The 20376-nt window shown below is 41.0% G+C and overlaps 1 long non-coding RNA gene across 2 annotated transcripts; it reads right to left on the minus strand.

Annotated features, from left to right (window-relative positions):
- Positions 1 to 10530: 10530 nt before the first annotated feature.
- LOC118561636 lies at positions 10531 to 14340 on the minus strand. 2 transcript variants are annotated; one of them, XR_004930187.1, is made up of 4 exons: positions 11723 to 14340; positions 11556 to 11616; positions 11359 to 11466; positions 10531 to 11266 (listed from the first exon to the last, which is right to left on the minus strand). It is a non-coding gene; the product is annotated as an uncharacterized LOC118561636 (long non-coding RNA). The 2 variants fall into 2 exon arrangements; XR_004930186.1 differs by having other exon boundaries at positions 10531 to 11269.
- Between the last annotated feature and the right edge of the window lie 6036 nt (positions 14341 to 20376).

A 20376-nucleotide genomic window follows, 5' to 3' on the forward strand; every position in this document is an offset into this window, starting at 1 on the left:
CCAGGAGAGGCACTCTCCAGTACCCCTTCCAAGGACTCCAAAAAGAGTGGGTAATCCGAACTGCTGTTTGGCGGATAAGCGCAAATAATAGTCAGAACCCGTCCCCCCACACGAATGCAGAGGGAGGCCACCCATATATATATGGGTGGTGTCCACCAGCGTGTGTGTGTGTGTGTATATATATATATACACATACATACATTATATATATATATATATATAAATATATATATATATATACACACATATATATATATATATATATGTTATATATATATATATATATATATATATAATATGTATGTATGTATATACCCCAACAAACAACATATTTTCAGATCAAAACATTCTCTCCACTCACGTCTATATTTCTGCAAAGTTTTCGCTTCTTAGAACATGGTGGAGTATCGGGCGTAGTGGACATCTTTAAAAGGCGCGGGAGTGTAGAGCGGTGCAGATATATGTTGTTTGTCTCTAGGCAACCGTGACATCAGCGCATGCTGTCCGCACAACTCAGACAGAGAGGGGGTCCTGCGTAGATCTCGCCGCGACGGTTTGGTTGTTCTTAGAGCTTCCTGTGTTTTATTATGTTCATTATTGTTATATTTATTGTTGAGGCGTGTGTAACGAACAAGTGTATTTGTCTTTAATAAAAATATGGAACAAATCCCGTCCCGTATTGGTTCAATACAGGACGCAACATCTAAATGTTGAATAAAGGACAATTCCATATTTAACGGGACAAGTGGCAACCCTAGGTTCAATACTCAGAAAACATGGGATCTCTTTTCATTTTATGCTGACAACAGTCAGATATAGTACATGCCACTATTGTGTCTTGAAGACATTAAAGTGTGGATGGCTTTAAACTTTTTAACTTTAAATGACAAGAAAACAGAAATGATGGTGTTTTGTCCCAGCAGCTCTTGTGAACCATCTTCCGTGATTTGTGCCCCTTAGCGCCTTACTTGTTACTGCCTACTTGCACACCATCATCTCTGAATATCTAAATGCCCACTGGTATAAAGCCTCAAATCATCATTGTTCAATAAGCACCCTACTACCTCATTATCTGTTATCTGTGACTTTCCTGAACGCTTAAAAAAATTTTTTAACCCTTGTTCATTGCCTGTTTGTTTATCAGCTTTTTTGCCTTTATTTTCTGTAATGTGAACTGTAATGTGAACCAAGTAGCCAAAGAGAAATTTCACCACGGTAACACAGGATTCTTGAGTTGGACGAGGTGGCCGTACCCGCCAGTTACTGGACGGCTCTGAAGTCTTAACACATTACAAAAGGTCCGAACAAGTCCGAACCAACTTCAAACGCGATCCGAACAAGGTCCGAGTTTCAAGCGAGGACCAATCACCAGTCCGAACGAGTGGTCACGTGACGGCGGCCATCTTTACTACCGCATCAACAAAACAAGAGAACGAGAAAAAGGTATGGAAAGTTGATTAATACTCATCAAAAAATAAAACAAACGATTTAATGTCCCGTCCCGTCAACATGAAATTTAGCTTTTTTTAAACTCTGTAAGTGCTACGTAATATGACACAATCAATAATAACTTAATGATTTGTTTATTTACTGCATAAAACTTTGCTGTCTGTCTCTATACACACAAAAATAAAACAAACGATTTAAAGGCATACTATGCAACATTTTTCAGTTATTTAATTTGTTCCATACCGTTTTGGATGATTAAATGAGTCATTTCAGGTCGAACAAAGGTTTTCTCGGCCGCCCTGGTGGTCTGTGGGGGAAATACCATACTTGCAATCGCAAGAGCCCTCGGCCCGCACCCACAGGCTCAGAAGTCTCGTGCAAGACCGCGAGAGTCGGTCTTGCTTTACAGTGAGAACTCCATGTGTTTTTGCCCTACCATTCACTATATGCATGCGCGAAAGCAACAACAAAGAACTGCGTGTTAACGTCAAATAAACATGCAAGCATATCGAGTTTTATTATTATTATTATTTATTTATTTATTTTTTTGGAATGTTGGCGAGGCAGTAGCATGAGTTTGGCGAGATAGCGCTGCGGGAAACCCTGATGTTCATACTTTCACTGTATTAGTCATTGTTTGTACTGCCGTTTTTTCGACTTTTCGTTGCAATCACCTGTCTGCTAAGCTCAAAACAACCGCGCCTGGCTTGACGGAGAAACCAGAACAGCTGAGCGTATTTATGACAGTGCACTTTTACTTTCGCCCTCTGGGGGAGCCTCGCTGGAAAATCAACTCCGGTTGCATAGCATACCTTTAATTTCCCGTCCCGTCAGCATATTTAGCTTTTTTTTTTTTTACTTTCTTAAGAGACCAATAATAACTTAATGATTTGTTTATTTACCGTATAAAACTTTGCTGTCTGTCTATATACACACAAAAATAAAACAATAAACGATTTAATTTACCGTCCCGTCAGCATTATATTTAGCTTTGTTTTAAACTAAGTCCTATGTAATATGACACAATAAGACCAATAATAACTTAATCATTTGTTTATTTACCATATAAAACTTTGTTGAACGTCTGTCTGTATACACACATAACTTAGCTCCACGTTAACCTATTTTACATTTAATGTTTGCAGATGACTAAGACAGGGAAGTGTGGAATGTATTAACTTTGATTCATTTTTTAGTACACATTTATGAAGGTATAACATGCTTTTATTGTGCAATATATTTGCTTTGAGGCCTGTCTGTTTACCAGAAGAAGAGAATGTGAATAGGTTCTGTGTATGAGTATCAGGAGAACTTTCAAGGCCAGTCCAAGGCAGGGGGAAAGAACAGAAACTCCGGTTCACATGCAGCTGGAGAAAATAATGAGGGAAGATAGTTATTAGGGAGTAAGATAGCGATAGGATGTGTGCGTCATTCATTGTGTGACTTTGTATAATCTGTGTTCTAACTTTAATAAAACTAGCCTGAGCGGGAGAGAGAGCGAGAGTTGTTGCCCGGAATCGGCAGGTGTACCATCTCTCCCCTTTGCAAAGGTGAAACTGAAATTCTGCGTCCATGGCTGAGTTATTATTTTAAAGTCCTGCACAACGAATTAACGAACCCGGGGAAGCAGACGGCTTCAACAATTGGGGGCTCGGTCTGGGATTCGGGGTGACAGGCAGAATTGGACTTCAGATTGGATCGAAAGGACGGGGGACACTGGCTGGCCACAACAAAACAAGGTAGGCAGAACCTGAATCTGCATTTTCGGCTTAGAAAAATAGTCTAAATTAAGTGTCCCAAGTCTCAGTAGAACTAAATCTGCTAAATTAATGCTTTGAGTGCCTTGGAGCAGTACTGAAAAAGTGTGGTTCAGAAATGTATTGAGAATTTTGGAAAAAAAGAGAGAAAAGAAAAGAGAACGAGACCAGGCAAAAATAGTTCTGACATAAAATAACAGAAATAGAGGAAGACCTGTGAGTTCCGAAATCTAAAGGTGTTTCTCGAGCGTGGCGGCTCACTGCAGTTCTCGACGGGGAACCGTCTTTTTGCTGGGTTAGAGGCCCGAGAAGTGAGAAATCTCGAATTCTACATAAAAGGTTGAGCGAGATCAGGCAACACACATTGAATGGATGCGGAGATAACAGAGTGACTCTGTGAAGCTCCGAATAGAGACGAAATAAAGTTCTGATATAACATTACAGAACTAAGAACAGAGTAAACTAGAATCGTTCAACTTCTGAAGAAGTTGAAGAAGGCGCCCGCCTGGTGGTGTGCGTAACCGTTAAAGGCAAAGCTTCTGAGTGTTGGTTAGGCTGAGCTTTTGTAGGGTGTAAGGTATATCTGTTAAGACCTTGTAAGAATTATAAATGTGTCTCTCTCTGTATGTGGTGGAAAGGAAATTGTAAGCTGTTCAAATCGGATGCTGCTTATTTCAAATATGTTTGGTTGTTTAAAAATTATCCTTGGTTGTAGGCTTTTATTGCTTGGGGATTTTAAATCAAATGTTTTTAGAGGTTCTTCTTAAGCAGAGGTTTGATACAAGTGTTTGAAAAAAGATTTGTGTGCAGGAAGGCAAAATGTCTGTCTTCTATGTAAACTGTTGTCATTAAAGAAACATCAGAAAACAACACAGGGAAGACACTAAAACCAATTGAATCAGTGTGCTGACACTGTGGAAGACAAATACCCCAAGATTTTCCAATATTTTAGTATTTAACCTTTTGCCACGGGTCAAAACTTAAGACAGGGCCTTACCTCCATTAGCACTCAGAGTCTCATTGGATTAAGAACTGGACAGCACCTGTGGTGACTACAGGGCCCAGCCCGGAAAGTCTGCAGCCATTTCAGCACTGGACATTTCTGTACCAGATTCAATGTGTTTATGGGTAACATATGACAAAAAGGTGTGCTCAACATAATATTTAAATATGTTCATGTGACACAAACAAAACCTACACCTTCTGGAAGTTGTAGCAACCATATACTTAGCAACAACAAGCTCATGTTTCCATTTTCAATGTTTGCTGTCTTTATCTGCATGGGTGGTTCTCCCTTGCATTGTTAGGAATTGTGGGGCCCTAGAATGCAATGCTTACACCTTGTGCTCCCCACAAGGTGTAAGCATTGTTTCCACACATCTGAGTTTGTTGATTGGATTGGCTCGCGGACTTCCTGTTTGTGGTAAGGTGTATTGTGTCACTTCCTGTTGTTGCTGTGTGAACGACGGAGCTTTGTTCCAGGCTCTCTCGCTTTTTATCTTTAAACCTCTTTGCTGTAACATCTGTTTCCAAACATAAGCACTTTTAAAACATTGTCTGTGACTGCTAATCACGTTTGGGAACTCCTCGTGTTTCACACGGTTTGTTCTTTGGCGTGATAATAGGGCGTTAGCCTAGCTTTAGCCTAGCGTTAGCCTAGCGCTAGCCAAGCCTTAGCCTCATAATGGCTTCTCCGTCCCTGACTAAGTCTCCTATCTGCTGCTCTCTGTGTCAGATGTTCAGTTATTCCTCTGCCTCCTTTAGTGATGATGGTACATGTAATAAATGTAGTGTTTTTGTAGCTTTGGAGGCGAGGGTGTCAGAATTGGAGACCCGGCTCCGTGCTGTTGAAAAACCAGCTGATAGCCGCTCTTTTGCTAGCGCGGAGCCGCATAGAGTAACTTCACGTAGCGAACCTAAAGCAGTAGCACCCGAGCAGCCTGGTAACCAGGCTGGCTGGGTGACAGTTCGTAGGAAGCATAGCTCTAGATTACAGACCCCAGATCACCACCAACCCATCTGCGTTTCTAATAAATTTTCCCCTCTGAGTGACAATCTCGCCGAGGAGCCGACCTTAATTATTGGCAGCTCCATAATGAGAAATGTGGCACTAAAGAAACCAGGGACCATAGTTAAATGCCTACCAGGGGCCAGAACAGGCGACATAGAATCCTACCTAAAACTACTGGCTAAGGATAAGCGTAAATACCGCAAAATTGTTATTCACGCTGGCGGTAATGACACCCGGTCACGCCGATCAGAGGTCACCAAAGTTGGTGTTGCTTCGGTTTGTGAGTTTGCTAAAACTATGTCGGACTCTGTAATTTTCTCTGGTCCCCTGCCTGATCTGACCAGTGATGACATGTTTAGCCGCATGTCATCATTCAACCGCTGGTTGTCTAGGTGGTGTCCTGAAAATGACGTGGGCTACATTGATAACTGGAGAACTTTCTGGGGAAAACCTGGTCTGATCCGGAGAGACGGCATCCATCCTACTTTGGATGGTGCAGCTCTTCTTTCTAGGAATCTGGCCGGATTTATTAGTCCTCCTGAATGCTGACAACCCAGGGTCCAGACCAGGAAGCAGAGCCGTAGTTTAACACACCTCTCTGCAGCTTCTGTACTGTTACCCACCCATTATCCTATTGAGACGGTGTCTTTCCCACGGCCAAAACTTAACAGATCAAAAACTGATCTAAAAGGAACAAATCATAAAAACCTAATAAAAATCAATACGGTTCACCTTGAACCTAAAAATAAAACAATAAAATGTGGTCTATTAAATATAAGGTCTCTCCCTCCAAAGACTTTGTTAGTTAATGAATTGATTTCTGATAATCAGATTGATTTGTTTTGTCTCACAGAAACCTGGCTACAAGAGGACTACGTTAGTATAAATGAGTCAACCCCCTCCAGTTATTCAAATTTCCACATTCCCAGATCTGTGGGAAGAGGAGGAGGAGTGGCAACTATCTTTCAGTCTGATTTATTAATTAGTCCCAGGCCAACTAATAATTACAGTTCTTTTGAACATTTAACCCTCAGTTTCCCTCATCCAAACTGCAAAGCAATAAAACCTCTTCTGTTTGTTGTTTTGTATCGTCCACCAGGCCCTTACACTCAGTTTTTGGATGAGTTGTCAGATTTCTTATCTGATTTGGTGTTAAATACTGATAAGGTTATTATAGTGGGTGATTTTAACATCCATGTTGACACTGAATGTGATAACCTTAGTGTAGCCTTTAAAACTATCCTAGATTCAATTGGTTTTGCTCAAAATGTGCATGAACCGACGCACTCTCGGCTCCATACTTTAGACCTTGCTCTGACATATGGCATTGATTGTGAAGAATTAACAGTATTCTCTCACAACCCTGTCCTGTCTGATCATTTTTTAATAACATTTGAGTTTAATCTAACTGAATTCTCCACCCCCAAAAGAGGGTTCCATTATAGTAGATTTTTATCGGATAATGCTGTATCAAAACTTAAAGAGTCTGTCCCCTTTTTAATATCCTCAGTATTGCAGAAATGCCCTGTAGATGGCAGCATTGCTGTTTCTTCCCATTCACAAATCGATACCTTTGCTAACAATGTGACTTCCTCATTGCGTTCTGCATTAGACAATGTAGCTCCCTTGAAAAATAAGGTGATTATTCACAGGAAGCTGGCTCCTTGGTTTAATTCAGAGCTGCGTTCCTTGAAGCACAATGTTAGGAAATTGGAGAGAAAATGGCGCTCTACACACCAAGAGGAATCCTACTTAATCTGGAGGGATAGACTATTGTTGTATAACAAGACCCTCCGCAGAGTTAGAGCAGCATATTTTTCATCATTAATTGAAGAGAATAAAAATAATCCTAGATTTCTCTTTAGTACAGTTGCCAAACTTACCCAGAGCCACAGCTCTGTTGATCCATCCATTCCCTTAGCTCTTAGTAGTAATGATTTTATGGGATTCTTCATAAATAAAATTGATGCCATTAAAAATAAAATAATTGGCATCCTCCCAAACATGATTACCTCGTCCTCAGTAAGTGAGGCAGCATTGGAGGAATCTTTAGAATCTGCGCAGTGTTTGAACTGTTTAGAAGCAGTAGAGCTTTCTGAGCTATCTAAAATTTTAGCCTCATCTAAACCTTCTACCTGTATGTTAGACCCAATCCCAACCAAGTTGTTTAAGGACATATTCCCTTTGATCAGTGGCACTATTTTAGACATGATTAATCTATCCTTAGTAAATGGATATGTACCACAGGTTTTGAAAGTAGCTGTTATTAAACCTTTACTTAAGAAACCTTCTCTTGATCAAGATGAGTTAGTAAATTACAGACCTATATCTAATCTTCTTTTCTTATCTAAAATTCTTGAGAAAGTAGTTGCTAATCAACTTTGTGAACATTTACAAAGCAATGACCTACTTGAGGAGCTTCAGTCAGGCTTCAGAGCTCATCATAGCACTGAAACAGCTCTGGTGAAGGTCACTAATGATATTCTCATGGCCTCAGATAATGGACTTGTGTCTATACTTGTCCTGTTAGATCTCAGTGCTGCGTTTGATACAGTTGATCACAATATTCTCCTACAAAGACTTGAACATACTGTAGGGATTAAGGGGAAAGCATTAGGCTGGTTTAAATCTTATCTGTCAGACAGATTCCAATTTGTTCATGTTAATAATAAATCTTCCTCAAACTCTAGGGTCACCTGTGGAGTACCACAGGGTTCAGTCCTTGGACCAATTCTCTTTACTATATATATATGCTTCCGATAGGCAAAATTATCAGACAGCATGGGATTAATTTCCACTGTTATGCTGATGATACTCAGCTATATTTGTCCATAAATCCTGATGAATCCAATCAATTACTTCGACTGCAGTCATGTCTTGATGACATCAAAAGCTGGATGACTTTAAATTTCCTGCATCTAAATTCTGATAAGACCGAAGTTTTAATCTTTGGGCCAGAGTCCTCAAAAAATAAACTTCTTAACCAATCACTTAATCTGGGTGGCATTAACCTGGCCTCTGGTAATAAAGTAAAAAATCTTGGTGTTATTTTTGACCAAGACATGTCATTTAAATCCCATATTAAACAGGTTTCCAGAGTTTCCTTTTTTCACCTCCGGAATATCGCCAAAATTAGAAACATTCTGTCCAGGAGTGATGCTGAAAAACTGGTCCATGCATTTGTTACTTCAAGGCTGGACTATTGTAATTCTTTACTATCAGGAAGTCCACAAAATGCAGTTCAAAGCCTTCAGCTGATCCAAAATGCTGCAGCAAGAGTTCTGATGAAAATCAACAAGAGGGATCATATTTCTCCAATTTTAGCTTCCCTTCATTGGCTTCCTGTTAAATCAAGAATAGAATTTAAAATTCTTCTTCTAACGTATAAAGCCCTTAATAATCAAACTCCATCATATATCAGAGCTCTGATTACCCCGTATGTTCCTAACAGAGCACTTCGCTCTCAGACCGCAGGTCTGCTGGTGGTTCCTAGAGTCTCTAAAAGTAGAATGGGAGGCAGATTCTTTAGCTATCAGGCTCCTCTCCTGTGGAACCAACTCCCAGTTTTGGTCCGTGAGGCAGACACCCTGTCTACTTTTAAGACTAGGCTTAAAACTTTTCTTTTTGACAAAAATTATAACTAGTGACTCATGTTACTCTCAGCTACCTTTATAGTTTTACTGCTATAGGCTTAGGTTACTGGAGTATATCAGGATCTAATTTTCTCACTATATTGAGTTCTACTGTTCTTCAATTATGCATTATGTGTTGTCATTTCTGCTTTAACTTTCTGTTCTCTCTCTTTTCTCTTCATAGTAGGTACACCTGGTTTGGCGTTCTGTTAACTGTGACATCATCCAGAGAAGACGGCTCACCCGCTACTACCATCTAATGTAGAACAGATTACTAAAACAAAGTGTGCTTCTGTGCTTTTTTGTTTCTCTTGTTGTGTCTCTGTTCTGTCTTCTGTAACCCCAGTCGGTCGAGGCAGATGACCGTTCATACTGAGCCCGGTTCTGCCGGAGGTTTTTCCTTCCCGTTAATGGGTGGTTTTTCTTCCCACTGTCGCTTCATGCTTGCTCAGTATGAGGGATTGCAGCAAAGCCATGTACAATGCAGATGACTCTTCCTGTGGCTCTACGGTTCCCCAGGAGTGAATGCTGCTTGTCGGGACTTTGATGCAATCAACTGGTTTCCTTATATAGGACATTTTTGACCAATCTGTATAATCTGACCCAATCTGTATAATATGATTGAACTTGACTTTGTAAAGTGCCTTGAGATGACATGTTTCATGATTTGGCGCTATATAAATAAAATTAAATTGAATTGAATTGAATAGAATGAAACCATTACAAGCACTGTTCCAAAGTTGGCAACATTTTTAAAAGAAGCCTTTTTCTATCATTGTGCACTTGTGAAATAAACTCCTTGTTTACTTAGACGCTTGCACTGCTTTTTCTGTTTTGTTACATTTGTTGTTTATTTGGATTTTTTAAGTTGCTTTCCTTGTGGTTTTCCCATAATTTAGCATGTATATTGTAATATATAACTTTTTGCAATGGAGTACTGTCGATCACAGGTCAACAGCTTTGGTTATTTTGTCTTTAGCCCCAAAAAGGCACTTCTGACATTGACTCTGGTTTGGAGGGTCCTGACACAGAGTACTCCACAAGTCCATACCTGGTATGTAGGTGGTCTTTATCCACCAACTCTGTGTTTAGTCTTCTCATTGGGAAGCTTTCCCCAATTTATTGAATAGATTCTTGCCAATTCTCACAAAGAATCTAGTTCTTGCTGTTGCTGTGGCACTGTTTAGGACTAAATGTTTTCCTTTTACTCAACTTTCTTTAACATGTTTGTATGTTTATACATTTTGCATGTTAAACCTTGTACTAGTTACCATTGTCATGTATACAAATAAACAGACATCAGTATACTGACAAACATATTTATTAACTGAAAAAACAGAACAAACTTTAAACAGGCAATAATTGTTAAAATTACACCTACAACATGCTCTAGGATAAAGAGAAATCAAACAAAGTGAAGTAAAATACATATGATATCATGTGTAATGCGCATTGTCTGTAAGAAACAGATCAGCTGCATCTTATAGGTGATGCCAATGACACATGTCATTATTTTCTGTGTCCTGCATGAGGGCAGCTGTGGAATGTTCTCTTATAACCAAATGGCCAATCTGAATTAAACAATATATATATAAAAGGTTACACACAGTCAACAGACCACAGTCCAAGCATTTTATCTACAATTTAGGGTTCAACTATTTGAGCTAGGCCTGTTTTAGGTTGCTATGCACACATTATTTTAAATTTACATTAAACTAGGTAAGCTAAGACTGTTCAGTAACCAAGGTCAAATTCGTCTACTGTACCTCCACCCCAAGAAACCTCCTACCTGATCCTCCAGTGTCCATCCCCATGGACAGACATGCATCACTCTTAAACCTTACAAATCCAAGAGTATCAGTAGGGGGCATCACAGGGTGGGCTGAGCCTCCACAAGAAAAACGCCACCTCGTCTAAGAAATGGTAAAAAACTGATGCAGCCAAGTCAAAGAGAATCCCGCTCTGGCCCAATCTGAGCGGGAAGACACCCCGTATTGAATCAAAAAATTATCCTGAGTAATTTATGGATCTGTGATACCCATCAGATCCTGGTTGTCTACATAACAAAGCAAAAAGATTGCAAGAACTGTAGATCTTAGTGTGTGTCTGTAGCACAGAGTTTCCATTCTTAATTATAAAACCTTAACAATCAACGTAATGCAACAAGGTATAATACATAAAAGCCAACATGATGATGGAAGTCAGTGGAAAAGAGAAAAATCAAAAACATTCGTGAAATAAAAACTGTTCGTATGTCAATACGGCAAAAAGCTATCAGGACATTTTGAGCATGTGGCAGACATCAATGTGTTTGTGCATCAGTGGTTAGCTCAAAGTTCTTGGGCAACTGCTCCTTTGTTATAAAGTGAAAAAAAAAAATATATATATATATAGTTCTGTGGCGTCTTCCTTCTAAACTGCTGAAATTGAAATAACAAAATACAAAAGCTTACTTAAGGCCTTTTATGTTATCAGTGACATTTGTGAATTCAACAGAATACAAATGTACCTTCTTGTATACAGCGTGGGTTGACAAGCCCAACTGAACACTATGGCCAGTCACAGGGCTATCTGGTCATTCCTTCAGTCCACGGTAATACTTAGTCCAGTGCAAATTCTAAAAGAAACCATAATATACAAGAAAGCTTTTGAGAATTTAACATAAGCATTGTACAGATTGTAACTACATACATTTTAAGTACATACCTTCACAAAAGCTCTGAATATTGAGACAGACCTCTTGACACACCTCAGTACCCAATATCACCTAAAAACACAATCATAAGATTGTTGTAATGGCAGAATGATTGAGTGATGACAAAAAAAATTGTAATAAAATATTTGTTAGGTTTGGCCATGTGTAATTTGGATACCTTGCTGCAAATGGTGGGTTGCCTTCCAGGTCTACCAGGTTAATCTTGATGTTCTTCAAGCACAATCTTATGTGTGTCACCTTGCATAACTTGCAAAACAGAGAAAAACTTGGGGGGAAAGGAGTTAATTTCACCCAAAACCTGACATACAAAGCTGTAAACTTGAAGTGCAACATCATTTCCAAGCAGGCACAGGGCGGTAGCAGAGACAGCAACAAGAGGTTGAAGCATGCATAGCGTGGAAAGCAGACGCAGGGGAATAGGATGAAGCATGCATCGGGGTGGCAACAAAAAATAAAATAATTACACATTCCCAGATTTAAAATGTAGCCAAAAATGGCCATTCTGGAACATGGTGGTCTGCATAGCTCTGTATAAGCAGTGGCTCATGATCAATAATAACAACCACCACCACCAAAGGAAAGTCTAATGGGAGCACTGCTAAGAAAGGGAAACAAATTGTGCCATAAAACATATTCAAAGGAGTCATTCTTCTGCAAAAAGTGTAGGCTCATGGTTAGACTTAGAAAATATTAAGAGGGTTGTAACAGTCAGCTGTGCTATGTGATTGCAACTATTAAATCAAGAACAAAGCAACACTATCCTGTCCAATTGCATTTTACATGTCAAAGTGAAGGAGAGGCAGCAGCAGACAAAGAAGACAAAATACAGTATACCGGGTTGTGGTAACTGTAATATGTCTGCAATACACCTGACTGGACACAATATTCTGGGCGAGATATGTAAATGTGATCAATCAGGGTGTGCTTTTTTTGTTGTTGGAGATGAGATAAGCTGAGTGAATCCTTTGCTTTCAAACAAGTCCTTGATTGCTGTTTTTCCTGGAGAGAGAAGATCTTCATTGAAGTCTCCCAATACAACAACCGGCTGAATATCAATACAATCAAGACCATCCAAGAAGCTCTGAATGTTTTTCAAGAAGCTGGCAAGATCATAACTGGGTGGCCTGTAAACCGTGGCAACAAGGAGTGATATCGGAGCGTTCAATCTAATGACATTGTACTCAAGATCTGTAACATTGTGAAAGTATCTGCGTTCCTCAGGTTGAAGAATGCTCCTGCAGTAAGTTGCTACTCCTCCCCCTTCCTTGGAAGCAATGTCGGCTCTGCTAGAGTAGGAGCTGTGTCTGTTGCGCGCAAACAAACAATAACCCTCCATATTCAAAGAAGCTGGAAAAGAAGATCCAAACAAATGACTTTCTGTAAGTCAGAGAATATCGGCCAATCCCAGTTCATGATGGTGCTTCATGTCGTCATAGTGACATACAAGACCTTCGACGTTGTGGTGGATGATTTTCAATGTAGTGTGCTGAGGACTTGATGGGAAATGCAGGAGGGGGCTGGTGTTGGTGAACGATGCTCGCCTCATCGTATCCATGGTCGCTGTGATTCTTTCATCAGCGTAGATCTTTTTCTCATCAAAATCGATGATTTTAAGCCCTCCCAAAGAAGTTGTACGACTTAATCGCACATACGCTATGCCAGGTGCAAACATACGTTTTAAAGAAACAACTGCAGATTGCATGGTCATCCCTTGTACTTTGTGTGCTGTACACCCAAAGGCCAATTTAAGTGGAAACTGTCGTCGCACCACTCCTCTCACGCTGCTTTGCTCCTCGAATCTCTCAATGTAAACCAAGTCGTCTGGTTTACCACGCATTCTTTTGGTACGTCCAGCCGTGGAATTGTCCAGTCTCAGTCCGATTAGTTTCACAGTTATCGTTTTGTCATTGGTGTGGGTAACAATGTCTGCTATCGTTCCAAAGGTTCCATTCACCAGGCCATCCTCTACATCCAGGTTCCTTCGTTATCATGACTCTAATACCCAATCCAGCTTGGATGTGGTCGCACAAATCTCGACTGTTGCCCCTAACGCATCTGCCCAAACTAATCATGTTTCCTGTTTTTGTTTCTCTCCTGTATTCCTCTGCGTAAACATCAACAATAGCTGTACCTAACGAGGCAACCACTGCAGCGTTGTGTGCATCCACCTGTTTGTTTGTTGCAAAAATGTGCAACACATCCAACGGACAATCCTTGGGATCTGCAACACACTGCGTCAGCAAAGTTCTGTCCTCTTTGCTGAGATCATCAGCTTTCCTTTTGACACGAAGCCGGTTAAGCAGCTCAGCAAAGAGTTTGTCATCCTTCTGTCGCATGATCTCTGTAAGACTTACCAGGCAGAAATTCTCATTCCAGAGATCAAGTACACCATCCTCCATGACACAAAGAGGTTTTGAAGCTCCCAAGGGGGGCAGTTGGTAAAAGTCTCCCACCGCAAGAACACAAATCCCACCAAATGGCCTTGTGTTTCCTTTGATCTGCTGAAATCTCCAGTGAACATATGCCAATAGTTCTTTAGAGACCATAGAGATTTCATCAATAATCAAGATTTCCACATTCGAAAGAACTGCTCTGACCTCATCCAGGGCATTTCCAAGTCCCTTGTACGGTGGCTTCAAGCTTTTGGGGAGCTTCAAGATGGAATGCAAAGTTTTGCCTGAAATGTTGTATGCCGCAGTCCCAGTGAAAGCGGTCAGGAGCACAGTGGGTTGAGACATGTCACCGACATCACGAAGTCTAGGAAGCTGATGCAAAAGCTTAATTGCCTCCTGGTAAACACATTTGATGACATGCGATTTACCACACCCTGCTCCTCCTGTCAAGAAATAAAAGAATGGTTCAGGGTTCTGACCCCAGACACGCTGCAGGCACCAATGGCGAATTGCATAGAATATGGATGATTGAGTGTGATTTAAACTGCGAAACATATGTCTCACAAAGTCAGGGCTTAGGCTTGGTACTTCAACTGCTGGCAGGGATACATTCATTTGGTAATCTGGAACAGGGTCCTGCTCTTCATCTTCTTCCACCACTGGTCGCTGCGCAACACATTCCAAACGGTCCACTTCAACCTCAGGCGCAAAAGTGTTCCAAGCATTCCGGACTGGTCCTTGTCTTTCCATTTTTTCCATGATCTTGTCAATTTTTTTCCCATGTCCTTCATACCTGTTGCGATTAAAGTCCACCCATTGTTTCACACGCCACCTACGGTGATGTCCATTGTTGTAAAATGATTCATATGAAGGGTGTTCATGATTGTTGAGATCCTCGTCGCTCCTGTGTGGCAAGTACAACTTCAGGAGCCGCCTGTAAAACTTTTCTGGCTGTTTCTTTTCAGAGAAACGAGTGAATCTAATGACGGCTGGCTTCCCCACTGTTCTCTTCTGGATATAGCCAGCTTCGTTTAAGAGAGGGATTGCATTGGGTCCTTTAATTTGCCTACCGTACAGGACCCTGTATTCAGATACAAATACAGCTAGACACATGTCTTCAAATTCCACAGTTTGAGGTCTGTTGATGTATTTGTCTGGCAATCCTTTCATCCAGATATCCTTCTCATCTGGGCCCATGTTCTTGAGTCTGCTCATTGGAAGACTAATTTTCACAGCGTCTTCTGCTGTTTGAATGAAAATGACACTACGTGACGACTTCTTGAGAGGTAGACTGCAGGTGCGGGCTACAGACTCCTGAGCACTGACCTCTCGTTGTTTTGAATAAGCCTGCATGATCTTCTTCATCTCATCCCGTTGGTTGACATTTGAGTTCTTCAGATCCTCAATGACAGACTTGAGAAACTGTGACATTTCATGCTCTGGCTTGGCTATGTAGGACATCATGTACTCAATGCAGCTGTACTCATCAAGCACATACTGAATGTCCATGTTGGCATTCCATGCACGGAGGAGAATGTGGTTGTAAGCGTTGACCCAAATGTCCTCAAGGCTACGCTTCATCATTACCACCATGCCAGAAGTGAGAGCGTCAACATAGTATCTGTATTCCTGGCTGGTCATGTTACAAGCCTGGAGTAGCTCCGACAAATCCTTGAAAGATGTTTTTTCGTCCATCAGTAAATCCCTTACTGGCTTCAGCTTCTTCTTAGCTTCAGTTTGTAGTTTAGAGATAAGTCTGGATGTGGATTTTTTGGAGTTCTTCAGATCTTTCGTTTCTGACACTTGCTCTGTGTTTTTCTCGTCATCTTCCAAATCCACATCGAACTGAGGAACAGTGATCGTGGTTCTTTCCATGGGTAGTTTGGGGAATCCAAATCGGCATTCAACGTTTTGTTTCTTGCATGATTTGGAATGGTTTCTGCTGTGCATCTGAACCTGAACAATTTTATGGAGCTCGGGGTCTGCGGTTTCATCGGGCAATTGACAGCATATGTAGCAGTCGATGAAATTTATGACCTGATCGCAACATGACGGATCTTCCATCTCGGGTGCATCCTTAATCCATATCACTGCATGTATATGAGGTGAACCCCTAGCCTGAAACTCCACACGATAAAAGTAATCCTTAACAGGTCCAAGGGGCTGCGCCGGGGAAAGAATGAGGTCCGTAAAGAGTGCGTCGGCTCGGAGCTTCGGCTCTGCGGCACATTCTGTCGTCTTAAGGGAATCAGAGCTGGACTTACACTATTAGACCTTAGCTGCTTGGGCTGTTTAGTGTATTTCTTTTTCTTTTCTTTTTTTTGGCAGTCGGTATTTGACCGAAAGTTAAAAAGGGCTGTGAGTAGACCATTTTTAACGCGCGTCAATGTTTTTTTTTCTCCCCTCGCTGCGCTCTCTGGACTTTTTTTTCTTTCCCCTCGATGCGGTTCAGTGATTATGGAAAATGGGAGAGAATGGAGTATTAAAGGAATATTAGGGTGAGATGGAGATAAAGAGGAAAATATGGTAATTAATAAAGCATTGTTTTTATTTTTTACATAACACAAAATTAAAAAATAGAATATAGTAGGTTGAACCATAGAGCTACACAGTCATGTACAGTAGGTGGCGGTATGCACCTATAGGTTGTTTGCAATCCGCCAACAAAAGGAAAGAAGAAGAAGAAGCGGTTCAGTGACCCGGGCGGGCCAGCGAGCGCGCTCACTGTTTCCAAGCCTGATTATTTCATACGACTTTTTTTTCTTTATGCGGGGTTGCTGTTCTTTCACTTTGTTTCTGAAAATGAAGTTGCTTTTTGACTCTCAAATAAGTGACGATGCAGTGTATATAACCAGCTGAAATCCCTCTGCCTTATAATGCACACATTGATGTAGTCACCTCTGTGATGCGATATACTCAAAACAAATCTAGCTTAACTTAACATGGACTTAGATCTGTGATTAACCCCAGAAATGTTTTTCTAACCAAATCATTTGCAGTTGTTGGTTGGAGTTCATCTGCTGTGTTTAACATAGCTGAAAAAAGGAGGAGAATAAAGGTAAAAAGCCAAAGCAGAGCAACATTTGCTTGTGCTTGAAAATAAGTCTATGGCTTTGTTGGCAGATAATTCTGACAACATGGATTCCATGGACACTTATGCTTGTGTTGATGATAAACAGACGCTGATCTCCTCTTCTCGTGGCAACAACTGTTTTTCTGTTTGGGGAAATGTTGTTATTGTGTAAAACATATTGTCACATTCCGGAAACCGTGAAAGTACTCTGTAATTCCTTTGAAAACGCCCAACCGTTTTTCACCTATCCAGTGGACTCCTTGCTTGTTGGAATTCTTTTTGTCTTCAATTTATCTGAACACTTGCAGCTACTACCTTTGTGTTAGTGTTGTTTCCACCCACCACACACACACCGACAGTCTATGGAAACACTGATGTCTACATTATATGCACTACTGTGCATATAACTGATTGTGTTGTTATATTTTACAGGTCTAGGAAAGTGGTGTTGTCCAGCGAGGAAGAGGATGACAGCCCTACACCTCCACTACCTCCATCCACCCTCGGGTATGTACTGACACCTTCTCTGCCTCCATCCTCTCTCAGCTCTGTACTGACACCATCCATCCTCACATCCCATCCTGACACAGTGATGCGAGCGAGAGAAACTGATTAGAATGTGTACTTTTCATTTGGCCGGTTTAATTGTCTGATTCAGGTGTCTGTGCTGACATCTCCTTTGCCTCTATCCAACTGGTCTACACTAACACTTTTTTTGCTTTTTCTCTTCCTTAGGTCAGCCATGTCACCACCCTAATCCCTGCCAACGAGGGACATCCTTTTACGCATCCTCGAACTTCTTGAGGAACTTAAAGAAGACAATCGGGCCACTAGAAGGATGCTACAAGCGCAGCGTGGCAACGGTGGCGACACCCTTTCTTTTATCCCAGATGGTTTCCCCCTAAAGACAGTTAGAGAAGTCGAAGAAATGGAGGAGAAACTGTCTGACCCAAGCTTTATGTCTGACCTGGTATGTATGTATGTAAAGTCTAGGCTAGTGAAATTTCATTCAGTTTTTTTGGGGGGGGGCGGGGGGGGGTGGCAGTAAATCTGATTTGAGCTGCAGCAAATCGTCAATAAGTTGAACAGTAATCAATAATTCAGCTTTGGTAAAGCAAAAAATTCCTAATTCTATTATTTCAGCTTCCTAAATAAGAATATTTCGGTCTTCTTCATTTCGGTTCATTCATGGCCATAAACTGAGTATCTCTTTTTGTGGACAGAACAAGGGATTTGAGAAGCATTAACATATTTCAAAATGTTTTAACATTTCATGATTATAGCAACCAATCTATTAATTGTTGAAATAATCAACAATTATACAGTAATCCATACCAGTAGATTAATCAACAATGAAAATAATCTAGATCCCGAGTTTTTCTTTTTGTCAAGTTTACCACCGGTCGTTTGCCACATTTCTCTCCCCTTTCTCCACCCCTTTCCTGTCAGTCTACTGTCAATAAAAGCGAGCCATTAGAAGGTGCAAAAAAAAAAATTAACTTTGTACTGACTCTGTTCTCCCTTAGATCACAGCAGTGGCAGACATTGGAGGGAGCATTGTGGATGAGGCCACAAGACAGATAGTGGTCTTCATCATGGACCATGACCTGTCAAGGCTGTATAATTTTGTGGGCCGGAATGGCAAGCGGGAATCCGGTCTTTAAAGCTGTTTGAAGTTATATTTGGTAAGTGCATAATGGATAATTAATAACTAATATAGTAACTTTTGTCAAGATAAATTTACACTCATTTATTGGCAATGGTTATTACTGAAATGCCATTTTTGGCTAGAAAGCTTAATTTAATGTAATTGGGATATTAAAGTGATCAGTTTTTGGTGAATATCACTTCAAGATGGTTGACTTTACATTCCTTACTCAGAGTGTTGTTGGCACATGTGAAGTGACTGTAACATATATTTCCTGCAGGAGCTTTAAAGAAGAACAGCCTAACCAGCCAGATGTGGAGAGGGCAGTGTCAAAATGGCTGATTGAATAAGATAAGATAGTCTTTATTGATCTCACAATGGAGAAATTCACTCGTCACATCGGCTAATACAAGAAGGTGCAGAGTAGGGAAGGTGCATTCAGTTATATACAGTGAATCTTCATATATACAATGGATCAGAAAGAATACCAAAAAATACAAAAAAGGAAACAGGAATGGGCATATGATGTCTCATTTACATTCTTAGTGGTCTATATATATATATATATATATATATATATATATATAAACATATATATATATATATATATATATAAACATATCTATATACTTAAATATATACATATTTCTATGCGCCTACTTACATACGCACCTACGCGTATGTACGTGCATATACATTGTATACATTTGTACATACATACATACATACATACATACATGTGGGCTGACTTATGTTCAGGTGGTGATAGCAGCAGAAGTCACTACATCAGGATTATTGCACGGGTTGTAGGACAGTGTATTAAATAGATTATTGCACCTTGGTTATTGCACATTAATTATTACAGTTATGGTCACAGTTGCAGTTACAGTGCAGCATTGTAAAGTCTGATAGCAGCAGGAATAAATGACCTGCGGTAGCGCTCCTTTTTACAGACAGGATGTCTAAGTCTTGCACTGAAGGAGCTGCTCAGCTCCTCTACAGTCTGGTGCAGGGGGTGGAAGGTGTTGTCCATGATGGATGTGAACTTGGACAACACCCTCCTCTCAGCCACTTCCTCCACTGAGTCCAGAGTGCAGCCTAGGACAGAAGTGGCCTTCCTCACCAGCTTGTTCAGTCTCTTTCTGTCCCGCTCTGTGCTGCCAGGAGCCCAGCAGACAACAGCGTAGAGGAGGGCTGAGGCCACCACAGAGTCATAGAAAGTTTTTAGCAGAGGCCGGCTCACTCCAAAGGACCTCAGCCTCCTCAGGAGGTGGAGCCGGCTCTGGCCCTTCTTATACAGGGCGTCGGTGTTATGTGTCCAGTCCAGCTTATTGTTGACGTGAACATCCAGGTATTTGAAACTCTCCACAGTTTCTATGTCCTGCCCCTGGATGTTCACAGGTGAGTGAGGTGGGGGTCTTCTCCTGAAGTCAATCACCATCTCCTTGGTCTTACTGGTGTTTAAGCACAGATGGTTCTTCTCACACCAGTCCACAAAGTCCATGATGACCGACCGGTACTCCAGCTCGTTCCCCTCAGACACACAGCCCACAATGGCCGAGTGGTCAGAGAACTTCTGAAGGTGGCAGCTGTCCGTGTTGTAGGTGAAGTCCGAGGTGTAAAGGGTGAAGAGAAACGGAGACAGAACGGTGCCCTGGGGGGCCCCGGTGCTGCAAAGTGCCACCTCTGACTGACAG

The sequence above is a fragment of the Fundulus heteroclitus genome, unplaced genomic scaffold, assembly GCF_011125445.2.
Source record: "Fundulus heteroclitus isolate FHET01 unplaced genomic scaffold, MU-UCD_Fhet_4.1 scaffold_683, whole genome shotgun sequence".
Classification (NCBI taxonomy): Eukaryota; Metazoa; Chordata; class Actinopteri; order Cyprinodontiformes; family Fundulidae; genus Fundulus; species Fundulus heteroclitus.